Source organism: Capsicum annuum, unplaced genomic scaffold (assembly GCF_002878395.1).
Source record: "Capsicum annuum cultivar UCD-10X-F1 unplaced genomic scaffold, UCD10Xv1.1 ctg4787, whole genome shotgun sequence".
Lineage (NCBI taxonomy): Eukaryota > Viridiplantae > Streptophyta > Magnoliopsida > Solanales > Solanaceae > Capsicum > Capsicum annuum.
In genome coordinates, this window is record NW_025855545.1 from 16791 (window position 1) to 26251 (window position 9461).

The following is a 9461-nucleotide window of genomic DNA, read 5'->3' on the forward strand; positions in this document are numbered from 1 at the left end:
ATTAGATGGATGACGATATTCAGCACTAACTTCTGCACTTTCTTCCTGGCAGATGTTAGAGTCCTTGTATTATTTATTTCATTGTCAGTCTATGTTGTAATAGGTAGCTCTTGTACATGTCTGGCCATGTCTTGGGATAGTGGAGGACATTTGTAAGAAGTTTTTGAAAAAATTTATTTATTACTATTTAATTTACTTTATATTTCCTAAAAAACAGAAGTATTCCACATATTTTTAGTTGGGTAATTAGGGTTCTCTTAGCTACTTATAATAGCGTAGGTGCCCGCACGGTCCCTTAATCTAGGTGGTGACAAATTTACAAGTTGATGTCAAAATTATATCTCCTTTCACTTTTTCTTCTGCAAGTCGGCCACCTTTAGTAGGAAGTTGATGTAGTCATCATTCTTTCTTTATATTCCTTCTGTTCCTTCTGGTACCTTTCCTTGTCTTTCACCCCATAGTTTTGATAGACTTGTATGTATAGACTAGCAATCCTTATCTAACTCTCTCAATGTCACTATACAATCTAATTTTTATTTTATTGCTCGAGAATGATAATTCCAAAAAAGATGGACCGACTTATGAATCTTCACTATCCATGTCATGTCGCTCATTGAAAGCACATGGTCCAATATTATGTAACAATTAGTTTATCATTCTTAATTTTGTATGAATCTTCACAATACAAAATATACTAAATGATCGATTTGAATATGCTTACCATTTTTTCCTTGGGAGAAAGATTGTTCTAAGATTCTCCAATCATTTTTGTGAGTTCCCTCTATTTATGTGGATAAAGAGATTTGAGCATGGCATGTTTTTCCACAAAGAAGAAGTTGTATCCACTCCTATTAGCTTTTGGGCGATTTGGATATCCATTTTTCCTCCTCCTATTCCTCCGCCCTGAATGGTGATGAGGTAGTGGATTGTAAGGAACAACAGCATTGAAATTTTTAGCTGCTATTTTTGAAGACAATGATGGAGCTTGTTGATGGGGATGGTAAAGAACTCCACTAAGAACTATTCATGGACACAAAATAACCACAATAAAATTTTGCATCAATTGTCCATTCTGCTTGGAAATACCTTGACCCTAATTAAACATACAAGAGAATATAACATATCAACCAAGGTGAGCAATTGAATAACGTTAAGTAAAACAGCAAGATGTAAGAAGTATTCTACATTCACTCAAAGTCGTATGGGTCACACCTCAAAGAGATGTGATGCATGCAGCTGATCCTAAAGCAAATTGGTCATTGTGATGCATTTCAGTAGTTAATAAAGCAATAAATTATAGCATTTTCAACACTCTTTGAACACAATTTCAGCACGGAATTGGCCAATTTTCGGTGGCAATTCAGTTAAGATATTTTAATGTGTCAAAACTTAAGGATTAATACTTTGATACATAGATATATTAAAAAATAAAATATCTCAAACTCATGACAAATGATTGATATAGGTCCTGTTAGGGTTTTGCCCTGATTTTCTTACCAAAATTAAGTTTTACATTTTCTTGTAAGGAAAATAACAGTAACCATAAATACTTTTACTTTTTCTAAAAGAAAAATAGAAAATTTTTCATATTTGGCAAATTTCTTTGTTGGAGAAAAGGTTTTGAAACTCTATAAATAGAAGACCGCTCTTCTCATACAATAACACAATAACATCCACAATGTAGTCGTTAATAAATTTTGGTTTATGGGGAGATTTCTCCCATATGTTTATATATTTAATATTAGTTTTTATATGTAGGCCGTTTGGCCAAACAATATTAATAGTATGTTTTCATTATTGTTTTTTGTAGTCTGATTTATCGTCTCATAGTTTGCAACTAATAGTTTCCACATGATGCCCTCTCGATTTCTGTAGACATGCAATTTTGTCCCTCCGAAAGATTAATTTACCCAATGTTACCTTATCCTACCGCGTATCCTCATCCATGTTATTATACCCTCACAAAATACAAAAAAAATAAAAATAACAAACCTTGTCTTATCCTAATATTCTAACAACCCACCCAACTAAAAATTGGCAACACATCCTAACCCCTACCCCACATAACCACCCCTTCCCCACATTTCTTTGACACAAAGAAAAGAGCATATACACTGCATCTTTTCTATTTTTTGGGGGGGGGGGGGGTGGGGGGGTGGAAAAAAAACACACCCACACAAAAGTTTCAAAAAAAAAAATATACATACACATGATACACATACAGGTGGATACACAGCTTCTTCTCCACAAGAACAGGGAGCTCCATATGACTATCTTCCATATTCACATAGAAACTCACCCTCACTCTGAACAACAGTCACACACACTCACAAAATATCCAAATAATCGAAACAACTTCACAATCTATACAACATATACCCATAGCTCCATTTTCTCTATTTTTTCCATTGAAGCACATATACACACAGCTACAAGATCACACACACACAGATCTGAACAACGTTTTGCTCCATTAAATGTTGTACACATAGATATTGGAAAAAATGGAGAGAAGATTGAGAGTGTGAGATAGAGAATCAAGAGAGAGAGAAGGAAAGGGAGAAAACACATTTTGGTCTTATTTTTTAGCAAAATTATCACCAGAATCGTCAATCGCAGAACAATGCCAATTCTCAAATATTACTGTTTCGGCGGTTTCTCATCGAAAAGCATATCATTCGTTAGAAATTCATCAAAATCTGACCCGTTTATCAGTCAAATCTCATTGGAAGTTCAAAAATCGGCCAAAACCTCTTTTCGTGGCACTGTCAAAAGCTCACCGAGGGTGACGACAAGAACCCTGACCCAATTCCGACAAATTTCGTACGAGGTTAGTTGGAAATAGACGATTTGTGGTTTGAGTCGAGATTTTTGTTGTGTTATGATTTCTGTTTGAGTATGTGGGTCTCGATATTGAGTAGGTATCGTTCATTCTGAGATTTTTCCTTGGTTTTTGAATCTATCCTGTTGGTATTTTTCAATATTGAGTTGAGTTTGGTCGTGGTTGGGATTCGGTTCGAAGTTTTCGGGTGCGGACTCTCTTTATTCGAATAATATTGTGTTCGGAATCTTCAAATTGAGGTTCAATTCTCATCTCTCCCTTTATTTTAATTTTGGTGTGATTGTCGATGTGATTTGATATCTTTAATCTATTTGTTTGGATGATTTGGCTGACTTTAGATGTTATTTGCTTTTCAATAATTGCTCTCAATGTTAAATGTGATGACAATTTGAGTTTGTATTAAACACGAAATAGGGGTGGGAATCAGAAATTAATAAAATTGAACGTTGGTTAGTTTAACCCATTAATTGTTGTTGATTGGAAACGGATATTAATTTGGACAACCCCGATAATGTCATGTCTTAGGCCAAAAGCTTAATAGACAAAATGGTGGTTGGGTAAGCAAATCTAGAGATTGTGGGTTGATTGAATGGTTTGATTTTATCACTTTTGAATCAATTGTATAATTCGGCCGGGGAATGCCCCGAAGTATCTGTTTATATTTATTCACCGGGGAATGCCCCGAGGTATCTTGTACCCGGAGGAAATTCGTGATGAAGGCCCGAGACGTCGGGTAAAGCATTAGTCTAGAGTTAATTTAGAGTAGGATTTATTTTTACACATTTCTTATTTTTGGACTGCACAATTGGACTGGACACTAAATTTTGGATTTTTTTGTTTTGTTTATTTGATTGACTGTGTTTGTATGTTTTGTGTGGTTTATACCTTCGTAGTGTCAAATTAGCCGATACGCTTCACCAAGCGACCGTGGTAAAACCACGGGATCGAGGGGTGCCTAACATCTTCCCCTCGGTCAACAGAATTCCTTAGCCAAAATCTCGGTTCACGGATCAGTTTTATAGTCAAAACCGTTTGAAAAGGATTTTCAAAGGTGACTTGGCACACCCAATTATGTCAAGTGGCGACTCTGAGTTTTCATGCAAATAATCCTTTTCGAAACAAATTTTCACCTTTTGTCACTTCAATAATAAAAACCCTTTCGAACCATGAAAATAATCTTTTGTAGTACGAAAAAAGGGGTGTGACAGCTCTGGAGACCCTGTTGGGGAGTCTAACTTTTCAGAATTCAAGCTATTTTTGGAGTCGTATTAGCTTTGTTTGGCATTATGAGAGTATAAGCATTGTTTGTGATTTTGTTTGTGTTATTGTTTTCACTTTTGTGCATTTTTCGTGCTCTTTGTTTATAGTATTTATCCTATGTGTTACCGTTTTTATATTGGTCATCATGTGTCTACCCCCAGGCCTTCTTTCTACAACAAATCCGTAGTACACGTGTTGTACACGACCTCTAGTTGAGTCACCCTTATTTTAGGGGGGAGCCATCGGTGTTATGGAGTAGGTGGAAAGCAAAGCAGCCACTATCGACCATACGTTCCCCCGAATAGCCTTGTTAGTGAACCACAACGTAGGTCAGCCTTTAGGTCATGATTATGTGCATCATACTGAGACCTAGTGGGGCCCACTTGGTCCTTTGTAGGAGACTCTCCTCTAAAGCATCCCTACGTGCTAAATGTTGCATATTTGATGGTAACGTGGTCATTTAACGGACTGATTTGAAAAAACAAATTAGGAGTAAGGTTCGTAGGCAAAAATGAAAAAGAAAAAAAGAAGAGAAAAAAAATATAGAAAAAAAGTAAGTTGAAAAGAATGAATCAAAAGGAGTGTCGTAGTTTATTTTAGAGTTTTTTATGGCTTTTGTTCTTCATGATCCAAAAACTCAAAAAAAAAATTTATGTTTTGCATTTGTCTTCTCAAAGTACCGTGATTTCAAAAAAGAAAAAAAAATAGGGTTTTGTTTGCATTTTCTACTTATTTGTCAAAAGCAAAAATACCAAAAAGATTTTTTCTTCATAATTGGTGGTGTCAGTCTTAGTTGAAGTGTCTAGTTGAAAATCCAAAAAAAATTTATTCGTTTGTTTTTGGTTGTGTGTCTTAAGTTAGGGTCAATTTATTAGTTAATCATTAATTGTCCAATCTGATTGAATTACGCATACCTGATTCCCTTCCCTCGGGTTGGGATACGTAGGCAACCCTCGGTGGGTCCGGTAATCTTTGTATTGACCTTTGTCTTATTATTAGCCTAGGTCTCTCACCCCGTAATTTAGAGTTGTTAGCCAAGTAGACTGATTTTGCTCAGTACTTCTGTTCGGCAAATGGGAGTCATGAAGTGGTCTGTCCCATCGACATATGTTTGCGTCAAAAATCCCAAGGGTTGGGAATCTTCTACTCCTATCGAATTTTTGAGATAACGTCTTATGTGTTATTACATGATGGATTTGGCCACTAAGTATAGAGTCCTGATGGTTGTCAAGGTGCCTAAAAAGTTAATCAAGTGGTGGAAAATGTTTAACTATGTTGATCAGCAGAAACTGATTAAAATATTAGGTGATCTTACGAAACTTCTGCATGTTACCCCTCGTCCAGATCTAATAGAGGCTGTGTTGACCTTTTGGGATCCCAGTAGTTTGGTGTTCAGGTTTAGGGAATGTGAAATGACTCCTACTTTGGCAGAAATATCCGTTTTGTTCCATTTGCCCTATATCAAGAAAGATATGATTCGAGCACGAAATCATACTGGCGTGAGGTTTTTGCAGTCTTGTAGTTTAAAAAGTAAGGGTATAAATTTGGGTTGTTTAAGTGATTCGTGGGTTTCCTTAGATTTTTTGTTCACTAGATTCGGGCCCTCGAAAGGTTTTGATTGCTTTTGGGATGAATTTCATATGACTAAGGAAAAGTGGGAGAGAAAGCGTCTTGAAGTCTTCACCCTCGCTTTGTTCGGTACTTTAGTGTTTCCGCTAGAAGAAAGACGTATTAATACCATTTGCAATCTGTGGTGATGGCTCTATTTCATAAGGATCAAAATGACAACGGCATTAATCAAAAGGGCACGTTCACTCTCATACCCATGATCTTAATAGAAATATATAAAGCTTTAACCGAAGTGAAAGGGGGGTGATATTTTTTTAGGGCAGTAACCTGATATTGCATTTATGAATGATGGAGCATTTGCATGCGCCTTCTTTAGTTAGATGTGGTTGATCGTTGTATTCCCAATCGAGTGAAAGCCATGGACCTCAGGTTGCGTTTGGATAAATTCTCGCTACCCGTGGGATTCGATGCTTGGATTGAATTTCTTGAGTCAAGAACCGGGGATAAAAATTTGTAGACTTTCTGTGGCTTCGACCAAAGATAATCTTGTTTGGTTGTCAAATGCAGCTCCTTCTAGTTATGTTAGGGCTTAATTGCACTAGACCATACAGTCCTTCTAGGGTAATGCGCCAATTGGGTAGGCCGCAGGACGTGCCACCAGTAGTGTATCTTCTAAAGGATGTTGAGTACTTCAAGTACCAAGCCTTAGGTGAAATCAAATACGAGCAGTTCTGAAAGCATGCAACAAAGATAAGTATGGACACTCTCAAAGAAAGTTTAGATAATCCAGGGTACACTCAGGAATATGGGGTCTGGCTTCAATCCATCCCTCGGGGTATCAATCAACCCTTACCAGTGCAGCTTAGAGGGAGAATACAGGAAGAATGTATAGTTGACAACCATCAGGATGAAAGTGCGGGGTCCAAAGTGGAGACACTGAGAGTTCAGTTAGCAAATTTGTTCAAGACGGTAGAAAGGTGTCAGAATAATCTTTCCAAGTGCACTCCTCATGAGGAAGGAATACGGGGCCGAAGCTTCTTCCCTAATATCAAGGTGTCTTTATAGGATATGCTACAAAGTTTGAATGGAAGAAAAAGAACTTCACAGGCAGGTCCATCTCAGCCAGGGTCATCACGCAGAGCACCAGTCTGAAAGAGCATTTCTTATCTTTATTCAGTTTGAGTCTTTTATGTTTCTGTCATTGTAGGGTGGTGTCTGCTTTAAGTTAGAGTCAAGTCATTTTTGGTATTAGGGTCTTTATTAGTAATTTCACGTATGTCGTCTTAGGGGGTCTAGAATGTTATTTTGTATTTGTTGTTTAGTTTTTAAAGCGGTCCTAAATTCGTTGTATGTTTTGTGGTTTCTTTCGTCAAAATGTTATGATGTTACATCTTTCCTTTATTTGTTTATTTTCGTTTTCGCAAAAAAAAAAAAACTTCAAATATGTGATGTTTATGCATATGCTGCCCGAACTATGCAAGATCTGATTCATGTACAACATGATACGTAGGCAACCTGCTTTTAGGTTCGATCTAATCATTTTGTTTCGTTGTTTTTCATTTTTAAAAAAAAAAAAAGCAAAAGCCATAAAGAATGATAAAATGAATGTAGATAGTGAGAGAAGAAAAGAAAGAAAGTATGATGAGACAAGAAAGGAAAAGAACAGAGATTGATACGGAAAAAAAAAAGAAAAAATAATAATAATAATAAGTGTAGATAAAAATAAGTGTAGATAAAAATTGGGATGATGTTAAAATGACCATGCTACCCTCAAAAACTGGTAAAAATGAACATGAATTTAGGACAATTTTACTAATGTGATTCCCATGCTTGTTGTGTGGCCTAATCCTAACGGATGTCGTCTTTCAAGAGCATGTTCTTTCAGATAACAGTGGTAGGTTTGAAGCACTCTGGCTAGTCACCCATACTTCACTAGATCCAAAGCAAAGATCGTCATGGCTAGCAGGGAGATTGAAAATTCGCTTATTGACCCAGATCAGGATCACAGGGAAGAAATTTCACAACACAATGATGAGGTAGTAAGGCTCAGGCAACAATTGATAGATTTGCACCGGGCATGGGCCAGCAAATGACTCCTCCTCTTCTCCCTGAAGGTCTTGGGAATATCTTTAATTGCCCACCACTCTCTTAGGCATAATTCTTTGCTCCTACTGAGTCACCTGAGCACGCGCCAGGATTCACTCCACGATATATTTATCCTGGCAGTTCTAGTGTGCCCTTGGCAGCTCCCCAATCAAGACCCACTGCTCATCTAGCGCCACCGATCACACCGGTATTCGTGTCTCCACCACCACCTAAAGCTCTCATATATGTTGTGCGTCCCACAATGGGGCTTCCTAGGTCTGCCAGTGAGCCAATATTGAAGGTTCCAGATAGTCAGTATTATGCCCCGGAGCCTACTTTGAGCATAAATGAACTGTATGGGTACACTCAGCCACCTGCATTTCCATTTGATATGGAGAAACCTGTCACAACAGAGGAACAGGAAATTATAGCACGAAAGTTGAAAAGTTTAAAATAGGCTATGAGGAATTTGCAGGGAATCGGAGATTATAGGAGTGTTTCCTATAAAGATCTTTACATGTTCCCAGAAATCAACCTTCTCCTCAGTTTTAAAATGCCCAAGTTCGAGAAGTATGCAGGGCACGGTGATCCCGTGGCACACTTGAGACGTTATTGCAACCAGTTGAGGGCTGCAGGAGAAAGGAAAGAGCTGCTCATGGCCTTATTTGGTGAGAGTCTTTCTAATCTGGCTTCAAAATAGTTAATTGATCAAGATATCGACAAGTGGAACAGCTGGGATGACTTAGCTTCTGAGTTTGTTCAAAATTTTCAATATAACATTGACCTGATTTCGAACGAAAAATCCTTGGTCAACATGAAGAATAAAAGCACTGAAGGTTTTAGGCAATACGCGATAAGGTGGCGTGAACAGGCCGCCAGGGTAAAGCCTCCAATGAAAGAAAGTAAGTTGGTAAAGGTTTTCATTCAGGCACAGGATGAGACCTATTTTCAACATTTACTTCCGACAATGGAAAAGTCTTTTATTGAAGTCCTCAAAATGGGGGAGATGATAGAGGACGGAATCAAGAGTGGCCGAATAATGAGTTTTGTTGCATTAAAAGCCACCACACAAGCAATTTAAGGTGGATCTGGTGCATTCGGAGGTAAAAACAAGAAAGAGGACGTAGCGACTATCGCAGCTGGAACCCATTCCTATCCCAAAAGACCACCTCACCCCTATCCCCAATCCCAAGCCCAATTCTACACCCAAGCTCCATATATTCCTCCCCACCATTACTACCCTCCACAAAACCCTTTATATTCCATTCTACCACCCCCATACCCAGTATATAGTGCACAACCATATGTCTAACCCCTTCTTACCCGCAGTGGCACGCGCAAGATTCACAAAATCTCCCATTCGCTCCACTGAATTACCTAAACCCCTCCAAACCCGATTTTCAACCTAGGCCCAAGTATAAGAAAGAGAAGGCCGTCAAAAATCAATTCACACCTATTGGGGAGTCATATGCTAGCCTGTTTGATAGGTTGAGAAAGTTGAAGGTCTTAAGCCCAATTCAAGGAATGCTTTCAAACCCACCGTCGAGAAATCTCGATTATTCTTTAAGGAGTGTGTACTGCTCTGACATGCCAGGCCACGATATCAAGAAATACTGGCATTTAAAGAGAGTTGTCCAAGATTTAATTGACACAAATCAGATACTGGTCCAGGCCCCAGATAGTCCAAACATTAACCAGAATCTGC

At 38.0% G+C, this 9461-nt stretch overlaps 1 pseudogene; it reads right to left on the bottom strand.

Moving 5' to 3' along the window:
* Positions 1–376: 376 nt before the first annotated feature.
* Positions 377–2281, bottom strand: LOC124892500 (annotated as a pseudogene).
* Between the last annotated feature and the right edge of the window lie 7180 nt (positions 2282–9461).